The sequence below is a fragment of the Gossypium arboreum genome, chromosome 10 (genome assembly GCF_025698485.1).
Source record: "Gossypium arboreum isolate Shixiya-1 chromosome 10, ASM2569848v2, whole genome shotgun sequence".
Taxonomy (NCBI): Eukaryota; Viridiplantae; Streptophyta; class Magnoliopsida; order Malvales; family Malvaceae; genus Gossypium; species Gossypium arboreum.
The window spans coordinates 28,854,717-28,876,351 of record NC_069079.1 but is presented as its reverse complement, the minus strand read 5'-3'; positions in this window follow the sequence as shown (position 1 = coordinate 28,876,351).

Below are 21,635 nucleotides of genomic sequence, written 5' to 3'. Positions count from 1 at the left end.
AATAAATAAATAATTTCACTTATAATATATTATCAACAAAACTCAAGATTTTCAAAATCAAATCAGGAAACTGGTCTAACCATCTATTCTCGGTTTAATTGGTTTGACCAGTCTAACCAGTTTGATTGAATAAATTATTAAAAATAAAAAAAATAAAAAAATATTGATTTGAACAATTCAAACGGTTCACGAGTCAATCGGTTCGACCCCTTATTCTAGATCGGTACATTGGTTGACTCCCCATCCAATTGGTCTAATCAATCAACTCGTTCTAAAAATAGTAACAAAAGTTTATGCATTTAATTTAATATAATATAAATATTCAAATATTCAATTTATTAATTTTCACAATTTTATTAAAACCATAACTTTTAATTTATACTTAAGTTTACTTATTTATCAAATTATATTATTTTATCCATATGTAAACAAAGTATAGATGACTTGTATAAATAATATGATAAAATTGAGATTTCTTTTAATATTTTAACCCATAAATTTTATAAAAAAAAGCATAATTAAGAAAAAAACTGTTTGAAAGAATATAAACAAGCAATCAATTTTTATATTAAATTGCTGATTTTTTTTCATTCAAAATCAAGGTTTTTAGAATCAAATGAAAGTTAGAATAATTAAAGTCATCAGTTTTTGGTCTAATCAATACGACCAATTTGACCAGTTAGTCCAATCCCATTAAATAAATAATTAAAAATTCATAAGAATAAAAAATATTTTAAAAAATAAAAAAATTATGGTTCAACCGATTCAACCACCCCATCAATCAATATTTTTTTCCAATTCAACCGGTCTGTACTAGTTACTAGGTTAACCGTTTTAATAACTTTCTCCGAACCAAGAACCCCTAGACCAATATTTCGTTCGGTTCTCAATCTGATTGGTTATTCCGATCCGATTCAAATAACTATGTTCAAAATTATGAATTTCAAATATTATAATTTCTAAACAACAAAAAATAAAAATAATAAATTCAAAAATCATAAAATTTAAATCTACAAAAATGAAATCCAAATGTAATAGTTTATTTTAGCAAATTTATCGCTTTGAATTAACATTTTAAGTTATAATAAATTAAATTTAGTTAACTGTATTTTGTATAAGTTACCAAAAGTACACTGATGAATTGTTTATTTTACCCAATTTACCAAATCTCTCACTTGGAATTAACATTTTAGCTTTTAATAAATAGATTAAGTTAGCTATTTTTGTGTAAGTTAAGATGAATTGTTTATTTTGCCCTTCCACAGTAATAGGAATTCGTTCGGACAGTAGGTGCTGTTTCGTCTTTTTACTATTTTTTACTTCCCTAAATGGTCAATCATTTGGAATTATTGCTTTTGCTTTGGGCAGTTTTAATGACAAATATTTTACAAACAGCAGATAGCATGTGAGTGTGATTCACACCACACGGACAGCATGTGAAGTGAGACAACGACCAAACCCTTTCTTGTATATTCCATTGTCTTCTATAATTATTTCTTCTTCACTTCTATTCTCTACAAATTTTACTTTCTAACCTAACTTCCACGGTCATAAAGTGTTCAGATAAGATATTTTAATTTGTAAAACACACACACACACACACACACGACATCTCTTTCCTTAAATTACTTACAACAAATTTTAAAATTCTTTAATTGTTTTTATTCAATTAAATAATTAAAACACCCTTCTAAGTTTTATTTATTATGATTAAACTAGAAGTTACGTGAAAGATCATTATCTTATATATTACAAGTGGTATAAAAAATTTTACAAACAAGCTTGAGTTTATGTCATTTGTTTTAAGATATAATAAAATGATAATTAAATAATTAAAAAGACATTTGATATCATCTTAAATTTACTTTTGAAAATTTTTACTCTATTGATAATAAATAATATGATTACCTTATCTTATTTGTCGAAATCATTTTTTGTTTTGAAAACGGGATTGATATTTTATTTTGAAAATGAAAACGGGAGTTGCCATCAATCCTTCTTATAAGGTGTGACCGGATCACATTACGGTTAATCGTTCTAAATAAACGTTGTGATTTATTAAAACAGTAATTTTAGTCTACGAAATTCAAGAAAATGGGTTCGAGAGTCGGTTACATACGAGGAAGGATTAGCACCCTCGTAACGCCCAAAATTAGTACCTAATTGATTAATTGATGTCTTAACGTCAAAAGTTGAAAACTCAAAAAAAATTTAACTACAATCCTCTCCTTTTATTAATGTCGGTTAAAAACTTGAGCGAATTAAAACGAGTATTGAAGACCCTCTCGTCTCAAAGGTACCAAAATGTCACATCTCGTGAGTTAGGACACGACATTTGAACCCTTCGAAAGTAAGCTGGCCTTTTAAAATTGTTTTATTTTGAAATTCATACTTTAATTTTTGGAAGGGTATTCGATTGTTTAGATCCAACAAGAAAAATCGAGACCCCGTGAATTAGGGCATGACTTTCTCGAGTTTCTAAATACGAAATATGACCTTCATTTTTATTTAAAATTCATGTATTTTGAAATTTAAAAGGATGTTTGGCTATTTAGATTCAACGAAATGAATCGAGACCCCGTAAGTTAGGGCACGATTTTCGAGTCTTTAAAATTCGAAACATTGCCTTATTATTGAATATTTTTGAGAAATAACGAGTGTAGTAATTAGACAAAACATAATTTCTTATTAAAAACAATGATTTGGATAAAATTGTCGCTAAATAAGAAAAATATAAATACGTTAACAAAAACAATTTACAATATCACATGATATACTAAATTTTAATGCTAATATGGACAATCAAAAGAAAAAATAATAAGACAACATAACTAATGACATGAATAATAACAACGACAACAATGATGATAATACAAAAAAACGATAATAAAAGTGATAATAATAATAAAATCTAAATCTTGGAGTAATGAATAAATAAATGAAAGGGATAATAAAAGAAAATGTGAAAGAGGCCGGATATAAACAATGAAATAAAGGTGATATCAAATGAATAAATGAAGATTAATAAAAATTTAAATAATAAGATAAAAGAAAAATTTGAAAATAAGCAAGTAAATAAAAAATATTAAATAAAACAAAACAAAACAAAAGGGAATAATAATAATGACAAGTAATAATAGTCACTAACAATAATAATGTAAGTAAATAACAAAAGGAAATATATAATGTAATAACAATAATAGAAAATAATAATAATAATAAATAATAGGGATAATAGTAAACAAAATAATAATAATAATAAAAGACAAACAACACATCTTGTAAAAAAAGAAAAAGAAACAAGAAATTTTGAAGTTAAATGGACCCTGGATTAAATTGAAATTAAAATAAAATTAAAGGGCAGAATTTAAAAGAAAAAATAAACTGGGACCTAAATGTAACGCTCGCAAAGATTCGAGGGCCGAATGGGGAAATATCCCCCTGTTTTTAAAACAACATCGTTCTTTATGGGACCCAAATAAAATTGAAAAATGAATTCAGGGGTAAAATCAAAAGATATAAGAAAGTTAAAATGGGGACCTAATCGAAAATAGCCTCAAAAGCGGAAGGACTGAGGGCGCAAATAGACCCTCAGTCCAAAAACACACGGATCCTTGGCGGGTATGGGTCGGATCTCGGATACGGGTCGCTAAACGACGCCGTTTTGACGTCAGGACTCAAGGCACAAAACGGTGTCGTTTTACTCCCCTATAAAAACCCAATTTTTTTTTAAAAAACTTCATTTTAGCTGTGCCTTTTAAAAAAAAAGGGAAAAGGGGTTTTAAGTTTCTCTCTGGGTTCCCCATTTTCGGCGATCGGACCACCGTTCGTTCGTAGCCCGCGACCACCATATACGGTGGCCGGAGGTACGAAACTGGCCCCCTTTCAACCCCTTTTTCCTTCTCCGACCCAGATTCGTGGTCAAAACACTCAAATACCTCATGAAAATTGGAAGAAGTCAAGAAAGGCTCTCGGTTTCAACCTCTCCGACCACCAAAAGGTAAACAAAATGTTGTATTTTTCCTTCTATGTACATGCGCACGATATTTAAAAATAGATAGCCTATGAAAATGAGAATACCTAATCTTCTTGATTGATATTTGTGTGTTTGTAGTAGTATGCGTGTAAAAAAAAAAGAGAGAGAGCTTTACAATTCTTTGGTTGCTCTTTTACAACCAGAAAGAAAAAGAAAAAAATAAAATATATTTTTTGTTTTTCTCTGCTTTGCTATCGTTTGTCCTCTCTTTGTGCAGGTACGGAGGTACGGGGCTAGCTGTGGCGTGGTGGTACATGGCACTCGGCGTGGGGCATACGGAGGCACACTAGAAGCTGTACAAGGGTTGTGGCGCACCTAGGGAAACCTAGGCTTTTTGTGAAGTTTAAGTTCTGGGCCATTTGGGCCTGGTTTTGGGTATCGGGCCTTGGGTTAGGATTGTAATGGACTTGGACTGCTGATTTGGATTTAATTTTATTATAATTTTTTTTTTGGTTTTTGTTTTTGTATCTATATGGGCCCGGGCAGATTGGGCCAGTTACATTATTTATATGTTGGTAAATTAGGCATATATGCCAAATTTTTTTGAAAAATTAGGAAAATAGGCTAATTTTAGAGAGAACGTGTGAAAGTGCGCCCATATTTTTATTTCTTTAGGATTAGGGTTAGAGGTTTTTTGTTAAAAATTAGGGTTTAAGTTTTTAAGAGTGAAACCGTAAAAGTTTATAGGTAGATTTAAGGGGTCGGGGATACGATAACGTGTCTCAGAACACATACAATTCATATGTCATCCAAGATAGGACCATTACCTCAGAAACTGATCCTATAGAAATAAGTTTTTGGGTGATAGTGTTTGATATGGTCACGGGTCAAAGTCCAAGTAGAGGTCCTAGTCGGTGGCCATGATGCGATCATGAGTTCAAGATTTTTAGATACCCGCAAGTGATGCCTTATATATACCATACATAAGATTGAGACCATAATCATAGAGAAAAACGAAAGGCTTTTCGGTGTAATCAATGTAATTGTTTTCTCTATTTCTAGGCAGTCGATATCTTTAAGTTTCATTCTTATCCGAAAGATGACATCGAGGTGGACATAATAGGGCTCTCAAGAAGAGAGCAGAAATTTTAACGAAAGTAGAGGTCAAACTCGGGTCGACGCAATAACGATTATAATTGTTAATGAGTTATTTAATAACGACAACCATTGTCACCCAAAATAAACATCACCTTCCAAAATAATCACTCCCCGCCTAAGAGTCCTCTTGCGCCCACAGCGGTGCCGGCCTTCAGATAAGAAAGAAGGTTAAACATACTAGCTACGTGGAAATGGAGAAAAAAATTATGCCGATTATAACGGGAAGCCCTATAATTTTTCCCTATGATTATACTCTCAAACTTCTGTATGATATTTATAAGGCAACATTTTTAGGTATCTCAAAAGTTTGAGCTTGTGCCCACATAACGACAATCAACTCGCTCCTATATTGTACTCCGATTCATGACCTCATAACGACCGTTGATTGAGACTTTTATGTAGAGTTTTACATGTGACTGTAAAAAGTAAAATCACCCCAAAATTTGACTTCCACAGGATAGGTTTTCGAGGTAATGGTCCCATCTCAGTAGGATATATAGAATGTGTGCATCTAGGAGCAATATTACATCATCGGCAACTTAAAAATACCTCAAACAGAAAATTTTATGAGTGACGAAAAAATTTAACACTAAAGCTGGGAAGAAAATCGAGAGAGAGAAATATTGTAAAGTGGAGGCATTAAGGCCGGAAGAGATGATAGGTGATTTAAGGATAATAGATTATGAAGAGGGAAACCCCCTTTTATAAGTACGAGAGAGAGGTGAGATCACAAAAGAAAAAATCCCCATGGTCAAAAACACATCTCAAGACTAGCGTTTTCATCAAATATTTAAAAAACGTATTTTAGATTTACTTTGGATTCCTGGGATTAGGGTACTTTTTGGTAGACTTTCCACTAAATACAAGAAAAACACGTCCAGCTAGGTCCGCTTTCTTGCCATGTCAGCAGGAAAGCTCGCCTAGCTGGACGGGCTTTCTTACCATTTCCACTAAAATCTTCTAAAAAATACCTTGATTCTAAGAATCTCGGGTAAAATCTAAAGTACATTTTGAGGCATTGAATATCCTTTGAAGCATGCATTTGATGAAATTATTTGATCTGTGAAAATGAGTTTATGAGCACCGAAGAGCATTTTATTATTATTCGATGAAAGCGTGTATTTTGAAACACATTTAAAAGTACGCATCCATATCTCCTCATGATATTCTGCTATTAAAGTATTGAAATATTTATAACTTAGACACATAAGAAATCCATATCAAACATTGAAGAGTTGCACTGCAAGTGTCGTCTGTATTTCTTTGGATAACCATTTGAATATTTTTTTGTTCTAAATATCTAATTCATTTTAAATTGAAATGAGTCGATGAGCGAAATCCGTGATTTACGTCGACAAAAAAATTTGCAATATGGAAGTCGGGTTTATATTTGTAGGAGCCAAATTTGTGGAATTGACTTTCAATTGTACCATTTAATTATGTGAACTACAAACTAGAATTAAGAGGAAAGTTAGGGTTTCGAGTAGAGGAAGAATTTTGAGCTTGCACTGTCGATATTTGGCATCAGTTGACCCGTTTAAATATGAGCTATTTGTTATGAAAGGTGAGCTCGAGTTGGAGGTGATTATATCATGACACTGCTCAAGAGGAAATGCTATAATGAAGTTATTTTTCGAGTTTGCTGAGGCTAATAAAGCTAGTCCATCTTTGACCACTGTTGTGGCTAATACGAGGACCGAAGCAGAAGTAAAAAGTCCTACTACATGGTTGTACAGTGGGCTCACTGTTTTGTTACAAAGCTCTTATTATGATGCTCCCGAAGTATCAATGAAGATGACAATGGAGGCGCAGTTGAGGAAGAAGATGCAATCAAAGAAGAAGGGGCAGTGGATGCTATTAACGGAGCAGAGTTAGCCTCCAATCCAATTTGGCAGTCTAGTCCAGATGGTTTGGAAGTACACTTTTTCTAAACTAGAGCATGTTCCAACTGAGCAAGAACCTTGTGGTTCGGATAATGATGGTTAAGCTAATGCTCTGGATCCAAATCCATGATTCAGGGAATTGAACTTCACCTCACATAACCAATATCGACATCTCTGTCTAGGGTAGTTTAGAGTTTCGCACAAATCATCTGGCTATGCAAGCTCATTGTTAGATCTCCGGGTATTGAAAGTTGGCATGGAGTACCCAAATAAAGATATTTTTCTTGCTGTACTGAAGTGATACAACTTCAAAAACGATGCGAATTATCACATAAACAAAATCTCATTTAAAGAAATTCGAGAAAAAACGCACGATGCACAATGGGAGGTGCAAATGGAAAATCATGACATCTTTTTAGAAGGAGATGAGCTTGTGGATGATAAAGAAGTATTTCGTCCACAGACTTGTATTGCAGTAGGTGTACGATGCGATCATTCGATTTTCTGACATAATGTGACCTGGCCAGGGTTTTCATTTTTTCTAATAGCGTAACTTTAACTCGCAATGTACAAGCGTAAGCTAGGATCATTCGATATTAGACTCCGACATGATATCTGGTATAAATCTACCTATGGTGAAAACAAGTACCAAGTTTCCCGTCCTTGTGTTGATTGCCAACATTTGTAGCTAGTATGATTACACGCCATCATACTACAAGGCATGAGTTGCAAAACAAAAGACTATGGATAAGTCACATCACGGCTAGGACATGTCGTACAACGATTTGTGTCAATAGTGTCAGATACTTGATTGGTACATATTAAATTCCGTAATCGATCTGGAAACACACCTAGCGTATTTCGATGATCATTTAGTCCTTGGGAAAAGAGCATTTCATAGATTCTTTTGGACCTTCAATCAATGTAGGGAAGTTTTTGGGCACTGGAAACCTTTTGTGCAAATTGATGACACCTGGCTGTACGAGAGGTATAAGTATCAGTTGTTGGTTTTTGTTACTCAGGATAGTAATAAAAGGATTCTACTAATAGCATTTGCAATAAATCCCTCTGAAAAGGCAGATGATTGAGATTTCTTCCTTAACCGATTGCGTTGTCGCATTTGCCCGTAGCCCAAAATATGTGTCATATCTAATAAAGAAACTGGAATCTTGACCACTATTGAGTAACATGGTAGCCTTTGGGATCGCACTTGAGTAACATGGTAGCCTTTGGGATCGCACTTACCATAGGTATTGTATAAGGCATGTCGACTCTAACTGCTATTCAAAATGGCATTTGGAAAGTGAATGAGATCAATGCATTGACATGAGTATGTAGTTTCCACTATTTTTGCAATCATGCTAAACCATATATGGAGTATATTGTTTGCATTTATGGGCATACATTTCTCGACAGGGTACGAGTTCGTCCAACATTGTTTTTATGAGATGTTGGATAACTTGTGCGCCATCAATAACACCGGTGCAGACTACCTCGCTAACATACCCTTCAAACCGTGGACGCAATTGTATGAAAGGGGTCTATAGTACAAACACATGATAATGAACCTAGCCGAATGCATCAATTTTATACTGAAGGGACGCATCATTTGTCAATAACCTCAGTTGTTAAAGAAACATACTTTCGTTTGACTGCCTTATTTTCAAAGCGAGTGGCGGCATATATTGGGCAGATAGCAGTGGTCATGTTTGGTGCAATGATGTCATGAAAGAAATTAGACGAAATGTAGATAGAGCTAATACTATGTATGTTGTGTATCACTCGAGTCCAAACCTGATATTGCAGGTCACGGAGTATGTTAGGCCTGTGCAAAAAATGTCAGGGGCATCATATCGTGTTGACCTATCCAAAGGGACGTGCAATTGTGGGAGATTTCAAGCACTTCGATTCCCATATGCACATGTAATTGTCGCATGTGCTAAGGTTCGAATTGAGTATATGTCTTATATTAACGATGTGTACAAACTAGAACGCATGCACAATGTATGGAGAGCTGAATTCCTATCCATCCTAGATGAGAGTATGTGGCCGCCAATGTCCAGCGCCTCGTTCAAGTTGGCCTTAAACATGAACTTGTGTCGCATCCTGAAAGGTCGTCCGACTTCTACTCGGATGTGCACCAATATGGATGTTCATGAGAGGGGTAATCAACAGAGGCTATACGGGTCCTCTAAAAACCCAAGGCATACAAAGACAACATGTTTCGTATTGAGGGATTCATTGAGGTTTCAACGTCTCTAGCATTCATTTTTTCTTGTGATATAAAATTAATTACAATGTTTTTTTTTTGTACAAAATTTGTTCTTTCTTTTTTTATTGCTTTTAATTTGTATTTGCTACCTTCTACTAACATTCATATAGTGGAAAATTTGCTACTTTAAGCTCTATTTCAAGTACTAATTTCAATTTCTCTGGTGATTGAAATTTTACCATTTTTACGATCTTGCCCCTGTACCTTAATAATTCACTAAATCGATAAAGGTACCTATTCAAAGTTAAACATTTCATATCAAATATTAAATATGGAAAATAATGTATAATTTACATTAAATTTTAATATAAAAAAATATGAGTTGCAATAGAAATATAAAAAAAAAGTGGTTGTTTTTTATTGATGTTGTCGAAACCATTTTTTAAATTTGAAAAACGGGGATCGAATTTAAAAACGAAAATAGAGTCGCCATCACTCCTTTTTGTTTAGGTGTGATTGGATCACCTAATAAAGTATTTTATTTTATTAAAATATCAATTTTGGCCTACGAAATTCAAGAAAATGGGTTCGGGAGTCGGTTAGGTATGAGGAAGGATTAGCACCCTCGTTACGCCCAGAATTGGTACCTAATTGATTAAATGATATCCTTATGTCTAAAATTTAAAAAGATTTTGAAATGCGGTTTCTTTTAAAACATTTGAATAACTCGAATTCAATGTTAAAATTCTTTTGTTACGAAGGAATAAAATATCACATCCAGTACATTAGGACATTACCCTTAAAACCCTCGAAGCCAAAATCGACTCTTAATCTTCAAAAATTCAGGCGTTAAAAATTACAAAAGGATATTCAGTTATTTGGTTCAACGAAGAACCGAAACCCAGCTCGTTAAGGTACGATTTCTTGGTTTTTCAAACACAGAACATTGCCTTATCTTGAAGTTAAGAAAACACGAGCGAAATCTTAAAAGAATGTTTGGTTATTTGGTTAAACAGAAAATCGAAACTCAACACGTTAGGGCACGATTTCTCGAATTTCCAAACATCAAACATTACCTTTGTTTTGAGAAATTTTCAAATAAATAATTATAAAACCAGCTCAAAACGCCTTTACTTGAAATAAAAATGAGACGACCAATATCAATCAAAACATTGAAATTTGAATCACGATGCAATAATGTAGAAAAAGCAAAGTTACAAACATGGAACAATATACATAGATGAAATATTATATAAAAAATAATATAAACAAAAAAGAACAAATTAACATACACACAATAGCAATGATCTCACATCCTATTTTGAAAAACTAACATTAATAAAAAAAATAATGAAAGCAAAAAAATATAGCTAATTAAAGAAATAAATTAGAATAAAATATAAAAAGTTTAGAACATAGATGAATAAAAATTGAAATAATAATACAAAAGACTAATAAACAATATGAAACAATAATACGTGAAATAATATGAAAACTAAAAACAACACAAAAATACAAAACAATATGGAAACTAGGAGTCAATATGATATATAATTTTTTTAAAAAACTATTAAATATATGAAAATTTACAAATAAACAACACATGATAGAAGAAGAATAAACTAATAATATATAAATGATTATTAAAATAAATATTATGAAAGAAGAAGTTTGGAGCAAATAATGCACAAAATATCTTAAAAACAAAACATGTCTATTTAAAGTTGATAATATACCCATAATAATAAAACAATATAAATAATATATAATGGGGTAATAGTACATGAAAGAATTTTAAATAATAAAAATATGATAAAACATGTTTTTAAAGAATAAACTATATACATAATAGATTTGAAAGGTCTATATATATATAAATAGATTTAAAAGAAATTATATATATAAAATAACATGGAATTAATAATATATATAGAATAAAACTAATTTTATCATAAACTATATAAGGCTATTTAAATGAAATATTATACAAAATTTTAAAACAATATGATATACAAGAATGTTTTAAAACAATAATGATATAACTTTAAAAAAAACAAATGCAAGTAAAATACCAAATTGAAATGAAGTAAAATGATTAAAGTAATTCAAGATATATATTTAAATAATTTTTAAAAGAAAAGAATACTAAGTAAATAAAAAATAAAAGAATTACATATTGAAATGAAAGAAAAAACTCAACTGAAATAAAATAAACTTAAAGGGATAATTAATAAATAAGATAGAACATTGAAATAGAACCAAGGACCAAAGCGCAATGCGCGGGGATTGAAAAGGTAAATGTTCCAGATCTCATAACACAGCGTTTAAACGTGGACTAAATTGAAACAGTATGCAAATCCCAAAGAAAAATTTAAAAATGCAAAAGGAATCAAACAGGACTCAATTTGAAAAATAGCGCGAAAGGGAGGGACCAATCGTGCAAATAACCGGAAGCAGCGAAACGCACGGATCCTCCCCAGGTCGGGTCAGTACGCGTACGGGTTAGCATGAAACGGTGCTGTTTCGGCGCCTGGGTTCCAAAGACTAAACGACGCCGTTTTTACTTGTTATTAAGACTAAAAATTTGAATGGCAATCTGCCATTCTTTACAGCAACAAAACCAATCCCTATTTGCTAGGGTTTTAGCCTTAACTTAAAGGAGATGATTGAGCGCCGCCACACCACCGTTGACCTTGGTGGTAGACCACGCACAGAAGGGACGCGATGAGAGGCCGGAGGTAAGTATCATTCTCCCTTTGTTTTTTCATGCGAAAGAGGAAAACTAAAAAGGAAAACTAAAAACATTTAGAAAAGAAATCAAATCCGAAAACTAGAGGAAGAAGTTGAAATTTTTCATCACCTTGAATTTCTCATTGATATGTATTCAAAATTTGAGAGTCAAAAAAGAAAAAAAATTATCCCCTCTTACATTTGATTCCGTTCGGCTTTATAGCCGAAAAAATAAAAATAAAAGAGAAAAAGAAAATACAAATTTCCTTGCTGTCATTTGCTATCTATTGCTTGCTTGCTATTTTTGTTTGTTAGTTTGTTGCAGGTACAAGAGTGGCCAGCTGAAGGAACGAAGGTGCACGTGGTGGCTGAGGCAATGGTGTGCGTAAAAACTGGCACGAAGGCAGCAGCGGTGCAAGGGGCCCTTGCTCTAAGGTTTCCAGAAAACTGTTAAGGAGATGGGCCTATCGGGCTTGTTTTGATTTGGGTTAGGGGTCTTTAATTTTTGGTTTGAGCCTCAAGATTTGGGCTTTGTATTTTTGGACTATAAACAGTTTAATTTATATTCTATTTTTTGTTTGGTTTATTTATTTATTGTAAATAAACTTAAAGGCCCAGGCAAAATGGGCTTTCTATAGATGTCATTTATATTTACATGACAAAAAATAAACGAAAAACACATCATCAGTCATTACGTTTTGGAATTTACAGTATATTTACTGGGTCAAATCTATCTTTGTGACACTGTTTTGTCTGTCTTTATGAAACGGTCTTTTTGTATTCTTTTTGCTTGGAGGAGTTGGTTTGTCTCTACAGATTAAGTGATTCTTGTTATGGAGGAAGGCATAGCAAATCTGAGGCTAATGGACGAGGAGGAAGAAGAGTTCAATGAGGAATCGACTATGGTGGAGAGGAGTTATCAATTTTGTTTGGTTGGGCGCTGTTTAACTGACAATGTAGTTCATTTTCCTTCCCTTCGAAATACTATGGCTGATCTCTAGCACCCCATTGGTGGGATTTGTATATTAGATCTGGGGGAAAAGAGATACATTTTCCAATTCTTTCATGAAGTTGATTTGCAAAGGGTGATATCTGGTACACCATGGTTTTTCAATAACCATCTGCTTATTTTACAAAAAGTTCAAAATGGAGAAGATCCATTAAGCATTCTATTAAATTTTACTAAGTTTTGGGTGCAGATACATGATTTGCCTTATGGCTTAATGTTGGAGTCAATGGCTAAACAATTTGGTGAATTTTTGGGGCAGTTTATTGAATATGATTATACTATTCCTGCGAAGGGGTTTCAGAAATATATATGTGTACGGGTTCGTTTGGATGTGTCCATGCCATTAAAAAGGAAGAAAAAGGTCAGGGTAGGCAAAGAGATGACGGTTTATGCTCATTTTCAGTATGAAAAGTTGAGTCTTTTTTGCTTCATCTACGGTAAATTGGGGTATGGAGAAAGCTTTTGTCCATTAAGATTACGTATTGATCCTGGTAATATCGTATTTGGGTGGAACATTTCTTTAAGGGCGGTGGCGCGTCGAAGGAACAACATGGTGAGTCAGTGGCTAGTGAGGTGGATAGATCTGTTTGCTGTAACACAGAAATAGAAAGGAATAACCAGTTCAGTAATTTTAACGGTGAGAGAAATTTTAGGAGAAATTTAAGGGCTGACATAGGGACAAGATCTATACTCCCTAATTCAATCTTAAGGAATCTGGTCAGAAGCAGATTTTTAAGGATTCGGATAACTGGCATATTTTGGATAAGGAAGGTTTGGCTATCAATGTGGGGGATAATGGGCTTATGGATATGATGTTTAATCAATAAGATGACCCGCTATTTGTTTTGGAAGGTAAAAAAGGTCAAAGGGTGGTGGAAGGTTCGGTAATTGATTTTAAAAGTAGCTCGGATGGAGTTGTATCGGCTAGCTCTGTTGAACAGAACAGCCGAATGAAATGAGGATCCTTAGTTGGAACGTTCGTGGTTTGGGGAGATCACAAACTATCAATCGAGTTAAGAATAAATTAAGAGCTGTTAATCCCCAAATTTTGTTTTTTATTGAAACAAAATTAAGTGTGAAATGATGGAACGGGTTAGATTGAAGTGTGGTTTTTTAAATGGAATTGATGTAAGAGCGTCAGGTACTAAAGGTGGATTATCATTGGGGTGGAAAGGAAATTCGGTGGTTCAGCTCAAAAGTTTTTCTAGCTGGCATATTGATGTTGAGATTCATGACAATGATAGTAGTATTAGTTGGAGATTTACGGGATTTTATAGGAATCCTGAAGAAATATTTAGAGGCGATTTTTGGAGGTTGCTTCGACAGTTGGGCCATGATCAATCGATTCCTTGGGTGGTTATGAGGGATTTCAACGAGATAACGAGTTCTTTTGAGAAAAAGGGTGGTCGTCTTAGATCAGAACGGCAAATGGAGGAGTTTCGAAGTGCTCTTGAAGACTGTGGGCTAAATGATTTAGGCTACACGGGTAGATGGTTTACGTGGGAACGAGGGTGATTTCTTTCTACAAATATAAGAGAGAGGCTTGATAGAGGGGTTTCTTCTATTAATTGGCTGAATCTTTTCCCAAATTGCAAAGTGGAACATTTATCCCATGCTTTTTCGGATCACTGTCCTATTTTGCTAGATACCATTGGTCAACAGAGGTTCGATCATACTGAGGGGTTGAAACTGTTTCGTTTTGAGGCTAGTTGGTGCCTTGAGAACTCATTTGAGAAGATACTTAAAAGGAAATAGGAATGGCTAACAGTGAGTGTGCCGAGTAAGCTTGAGCTTTTGGGTCGACATTGTAACGCACCAATTTTCAGGAATTCTGTGAATGTTGGCATAGGTTTAATTATGTTAGTGGGCCTCTAGAAGGCCCAAGCTTAAGATAGAACCCGACAATTTTAGTTAATTTTTGTTCTTTAAGAAAAAGGGGGTGAAATTATGAAATAGGACCTATGTGAAAATGTTTGAAAATGCTATAGGCTAAATTGAAGTGGCCAAATAAATAGGAGTGCAAAATAGGAGGATTTGCATGACAAACCTCCCATTTTACATAAAGTGGCCAGCCATCATGTTGTTGTAGACAATATGAGCACTTGATATCCATAATTCATGGTACAAATTGATAATGGGTTAGGTAAATGTTCCATGATAATGGATTAGGTAAATATTCCATGATAATGGGTTAGGTAAATGTTCCATGATAATGGTTTAGGTAAATGTTCCATGATGGGCATTTCATGTCTTTTGTATTAAAGAATTAAATGGATGAAATATGAAATTTTATTAAAAGAAAAAGGGGTAAAAAGAACAAAGTTTTGTCCATCTTTGTTCATCATAGTCGAAAGTTAGAGAAGAGAAAGGAGAGGAGAAAGCTCTTGAATGTTCGGTCACTTGGGGAAGAAAATTGAAGGTAAGTTCATGGTAGTTTGCTTCTATCTTGATGTTCATGAGTTCTTCTTGATTCTACCTTAACTCTTGAAGCATATTTTGGTTTTTAGTTGTGTTGTGAGCATTTAGTCATGAATTAAAATGAAGGAAATGGTTGTTGTTTCATGTTCTTTTGATGAAAAATGGAAGATAGGTGAAGTTGAGCCAAACAAATGAGCATGCATGTGCCTTAGATGCTAAAGGGAAAAATCGGCTAACATGTTGTGCTTTAAAATGATGAAATGGAGATTATACTTAAGTAAATTCATAGATATGTGATGATTGATTGGTGACATACATGTTTAAATAACATGCATGCAAGTTATGTGTGAAAGAGTGAATTTGGTAATAAATCTGCTTGGGACAGCAGCAGTAATGTGACTTTGGAAAATCACCATAAATTGTGGGAGATGAATTAGAAGCTGAATAAATTATGTAATTAAATTTTAATGAGTCTAGTTTCAAATGAAATAAACGAGAACATATTTTGAATTCTGTACAATGAGAAATTTGATTCGTAATGAAGAGTGGTCAGATTAGTCAAACAGTGAAACATGGGAAAACTTTGAGAAAAATCTGGTATTGATTGGCTAAACCAAAAATTCTGAAACTTTTATGGATAGAAGATATATGAGTCTATTTTCAGGAAAAATTAACGGCACTTGATTTGGAGTTTCGTAGCTTCAGTTATAAATAATTTAGTGACTGTTGCTCAGGAAGACAGCTTGCAGTGAAATTATGATTATGTGGTAAACATTGACAAAAATTTGTTAATGAGTTGCTTATTGATTTCTTATAAGCTTACTATGATCTGTAGGTGTGGTTGGCCGAATATTGTAAGGGGTTAATACGTAGTTTGTATTTGAATAGTTAGATTAACGTGTTAGTAATCCAATTGTAGGCGGTTCGTGTGTGGATCTCGTCAGCATATCGTCGCAAACAGGTGTGTAACTAACACCCTCTTATAAACTAGATCGGCACAAGCCGAAATGCCGAAAAACCTGTATTTTGAGATCTTGCGAGTGTGTGAATGCTCATGAGATTAATAGTTTGATGTATATGGTAAATTAAAGTGATAAGACTGCAGAGTGAGCGATTCTGTGCATTTTGATATTTTTGGGCTTAATGAACCAAAAACGGGATAATGAGCCAACGGGCCCAAATTTCTAAAAAAACGCGGTAAGTGTTTCTGATCGTACGTAAATGGCTATGTTATGTATGAAAACCTTAAGAATAGTTAAATTACTTGAATACCCCTATGTATGCAAAATTACCATTATACCCCTAAGGTTACTTTTGACTGAAAAGCATGACGATCTGATTCTGTATGATGTATGCCATGATTATATATCTGTTGCATGGGGACTTAGGTTATACTATGGAGGAAACGTCCTGGTGGCTATGCCACAATTATCTGATCTGGTGGCTCTGCCACATATATCTGTCCTGGTGGCTATGCCACAATTATCTGATCTGGTGGCTCTGCCACATATATCTGTTATGGTGGCTCTGCCACAATATCTGTATCTGGTGACTTCGTCACAATATCTGGCAGCCTCGCTACGATTTCTATGGTGTGTAGCGGTTGGGTGGGTCGAGTAGTCTCCCCACATGGTGTAAGGCTGGATGCACGGAGTGTTATGGATGAATCTGGGTTGGGTTTACGCATAAACATGTAATATCTTACGTTACATTATGGGCCTATGGGCTTTATTCGAATTCCGTTCGGGCTAAGGCCAACTTATTCTATTTACGTGGTTTGAGTGATATAGGCTATGGTTGGGTTAATTTACACATCGAGTTTCCCCAAACTCACCCCTTTTATTTTCATCCACGCAGTAATCCCCAACCATAGTGGGCTTGGAGTGTGAGGGAATTTGAGTGGCCACCCATTCGAAAGTTTGATTTTCTTCCGTGAACTGGATATCCTTTTATTTACGTTTGAAGTTTTGGGGTTTTTAAATGTAATAAGTCCGCTTAATTATTTTTGATGGTTTTATTATGTATTACTAAGATAGGTATTACGTATTTTAACTGTTGAAATTGGATAGCTTTAAGGCGCATTTTCAAAAACAACAATTGATTTCAAAATAACACGACAGCAAGCAAAGCTTCCGCAATGAAAGTATTTTCCAAAATTAATCACTTTTCCTAAAAATGACTTAATCAAATCGGTTTCCTAGAAATATCCATGACGTTAAGGTGTGGCAATGGCGGTATGCATGTCTAGGATTGGATCCGAAGGAGCTTGGTACTTAGCGATCCGATAGACTCACCACCTCTTTTCCGGTTTCCTACCTGGTGCACAGCTTTCATTCACTTTAACCTATAATGAAATTATCTTTTAAAACACTAAGCAAGTTTTTCTGGATCAACAATATAAAATATTTTGAACGTTTCGATGTGGCATGTCAGATCCGGTCATAATGTCTGGGCAGGGTTTGGGGTGTTACAGACATCTTCATCAATAGGATCGGGCTCAGATTAGGGAGAAAAAGAGAGGTCATTTTGGTCTTGAAGAAAGGCTAAATAAATTGTATTATTAGGAACCTACCGATGAGATCTTAGCTAAAATTTTGGATGCTCAATTGAAGATTAATCTGGAGGCTGACCAAAAAGAAGTTTTTTGGGAGTAGAGGGCACGTGTTAATTGGCTAAAGAATGGGGATCGAAATACAAGCTTCTTTCACAAAATAGCGATGCAACGTCATTTTAAAGACAGAATAAATGGTCTAGAAAGTAATGAGGGTAGTTGGGTTTCTACGATAGATGAGATGCTTCATCTTGCTGTGAAATATTTTGATAATCTTTTTTCGGCTTCTAAGGAGGGGGCAGATAATCGGCTGTTTGGGATTGTGGAAAAATAGATCTCTACGGATATGAATGCGGACCTTTTAAAGCATTTTACCGAGGAGGAGATTAGAGCTGCTGTCAGAGACATGGCTCCATTGAAAGCACCCGACATTGATGATTTTTCTGCAATTTTCTTTCAAAAATATTGGCATAATGTAGGGCCTGATGTCGCCAAATTCTACTTATCTATCCTAAGAGGTGAATCAGAATTATGAGAGATTAATAAAACTTCTATTGTTTTAATTCATAAAGTTGAGAAACGTAGGAATCTCTACCAATTTAGACCCATAAGCTTATGTAACGTTATTTATAAGATCATTGCAAAAGTTTTGCTGAATCGATTAAGTAAGATTTTGGGGTGTTGCATTAATGAAGCTCAATAAGCGTTTATCCTAGGAAGACTTATCTCTGATAACATGCTTATTGCTTATAAGCTTTTACACTCTCTTAAGATGAAGAAGAAAGGGAAGAAAGACAATTTTGCGCTTAAACTCAATATGAGTAAAGCGTATGATCGTGTAGAAGGAGATTTCTTAGCTGGAATGATGACTCGGTTAGGCTTCTATGCGGATTGGGTTGTGCTTATAATGAGATGCGTTTGTTCGGTCAGCTACTCTAATGGGGCTATGAGTGAGAGGTTTATGCCATCTCGTAAGTTAAGATAGGGTGATCCTTTAAGCCCTTATCTCTTTCTTATTTGTGCCGAGGGGTTCTCTATTTTGCTTGAAAAAGCCAAACAAAGTAGTTTGATGAAAGGGGCTCCTATTGGTAGGGAGAGATTTTCGATAAACCACTTGTTCTTTGCAGACGATTGTATTCTTTTTGGGGATGCTTCTAGTGAAGCAGCTATGGTGGTTCATGACACTATTCGGGAATATGAGTCAATATCAGGGCAACAAGTAAATTTTGATAAATCCCTTATTTATTTTGGGGCAAATGTGGAAGCTAACATCAAAGAGTCGATTGTTAATCTTTTGGGAGTTCGAGAAGCCTCTAATCCTAAAAAGTATTTAGGTCTACCAATCATGGTCGGTAGGAAAAAGAACTGGGCTTTTGCTGATTTTGTAGACAGATTCAGGAAAAGAATTAGTGGCTGGAGTGTGCGATTTTTATCAATGGGGGTAAGGAGGTTTTTATAAAGTCAGTTCTACAAGCTTTACCAGTGTATGTCATGCAATGTTTCGCGCTGCCAAAAGAGCTTTGTCACAAATTAGAGGGTATCATGAACAAATTTTGGTGGTCAAACTCTAAATCTGCTAAAAGTATTCATTGGAGCACGTGGGATGCGCTTTGTGCCCCAAAATGTGATGGTGGTCTGGGTTTTCGAAAACTGGGGTTATTTAATAAGATGCTACTTGAAAAACAGGTGTGGCATATGTTATCTCAGCAGAATAGTCTTTTAGCTAAAGTTTTTAAAGCAAGATATTTTCCGTTTTCAGATATTCTGTGTGCAAAAATTGGCTCTTACCCATCGTTTACCTGGAGAAGTATTTATGGGGCCAGAGATTTGATTGCTGAGGGGATTATTTGGAGAATAGGGAACAGAACTCGTGTTAATTTGTGGAATAATCCTTGGATCCTTGGCCAGAATAACAATAGATTAGTATTCCAGAATTTTATTCTGCAATTGAATTGTGTGAATCAATTAATTGAGCCGGTCACCAATACCTGGAATAAGAAGCTTATTGGCAGTATTGCTGATAGTGACTAGCTTCAGCGAATTTTGGCCATTCCGATTAACATTCATGGCTTGGAGGATATGCTGGTCTAGAAACACGAAGCTACTGAGGAGTTCTCTGTGAGGAGTGGGTATAAGGTCCTTATTACAGAGAAAAATCAATACAATATTTACAATCTGCCTAATACGCATTTTTCTACAGATTTTTACAAGATGCTTTAGAATTTGCAAATTCCTTCAAAAATAAAAATTCATGTGTGGAGATTGTCGAAAAACTTGGTGCCACATCTCTGTAATCTTGCTCAGAAAACTCTTGTAGCTGAAGTTTTTTGTCCTCTTTGCAAGGAGGAGCCGGAGGACTCTGATCACCTACTGTGGTTGTGCTGCATTTTACGACAGTTGTGGAGGGGCTTACAAGTCAAGGAGGCTCTGGTTGGATGTACCTCGAATCAAAAAAATCATTTTGTTAACACTTTTATTGCAGGTGATGACAATAACAGACAGATGATATCCATTTCATTATGGGCATTATGGTAGCGCAGAAACAAATGGGTGCATGAAGGTATCAAGTTCTCTTTACAGGAAACTTTAAGCTTCATCAATGGATATTTTAAGGAGATAAGTTTATGTAATGAGTCTCTAAAGAGTGTTCCCAGATTTATGACAGAAAAACTATGGAGACCACTAAAAAATGGGTTCATTAAAGTAAACTTCAATGCATCATTTCAAAGTGTTTCAAATAGTTCAATTTCTGCAATTCTAGCTAGAGATTACAAAGGAGAAATGGTAGGGGCGAGTATTTTCACAGCCGAAAACGTGGTAGACGCTTTTGTTGCCGAGGCGAGAGCCTGTGAAAGGGCTATCCTCTTTGTAACAAAGATGGGTTTTCATCGGTCATATTGGAGGGGGGCTCTCTGACGGTAATAAAAAAGCTTAAGGCATTTGTGGATGATAAATCCATACTCAGATCGATTATTCATAACATTCGTGCTACTGAGAAGAATTTTGAAAGTATTTCTTACCTTTTTATTCCTCGAGAGGCAAACAAGACAATTCACACTCTTGCCATGGAAGAGAAGAGACGGCAAGGGTCAGGTATTTGGGCTGAAGGGGTTCCTGAACAGGTGAAGAAGATGGCTGAGATTGACCAAATGAATTGGTTCCAGAATATTTGATATTAGGATGTGTACTCTGCTTTTGGAGAAGGTTCTTTGAATCTCCTTGGTTCTGTTCGGAGTGCACAAGTTTTCTTCATTTTTCTCTACACAGATCTGTCTGTTGTAAGGTTAGAAGATCATTTGGCTAATATCTCCTTAGCGCTGAGTTTTTTGGGTTTTGGTATATGGCGTTTAGTTTTCTTTTTACTTGTTTTGTTTGGTTCTGTGGGCGTGTTTAATTTGTTTTTGACTATTTTTGGTTTGCTTTTTGCGTTTGAGTGGTTGTTGATGTTAGGTATTAAGCTGTGTGCCATTTCCTTTCTTTCTTTAATGAATATCAGTATATTTTGCAAAAAAAAAAAAACACATTATCGGTGTCGTTGGGTCGAATATGTGGCACAGGGTAGTGGTAATGATTGCACGTAGGATTTCTGCATAAAAGTGGTGGTGTCAGCTCCTCTTCTTCATTGTGATCATAGTTCTCATCTTTTTTGTCTTCACCTCGACCTTCATACTCATCTTCATCTCCACTCTCACCTTTGT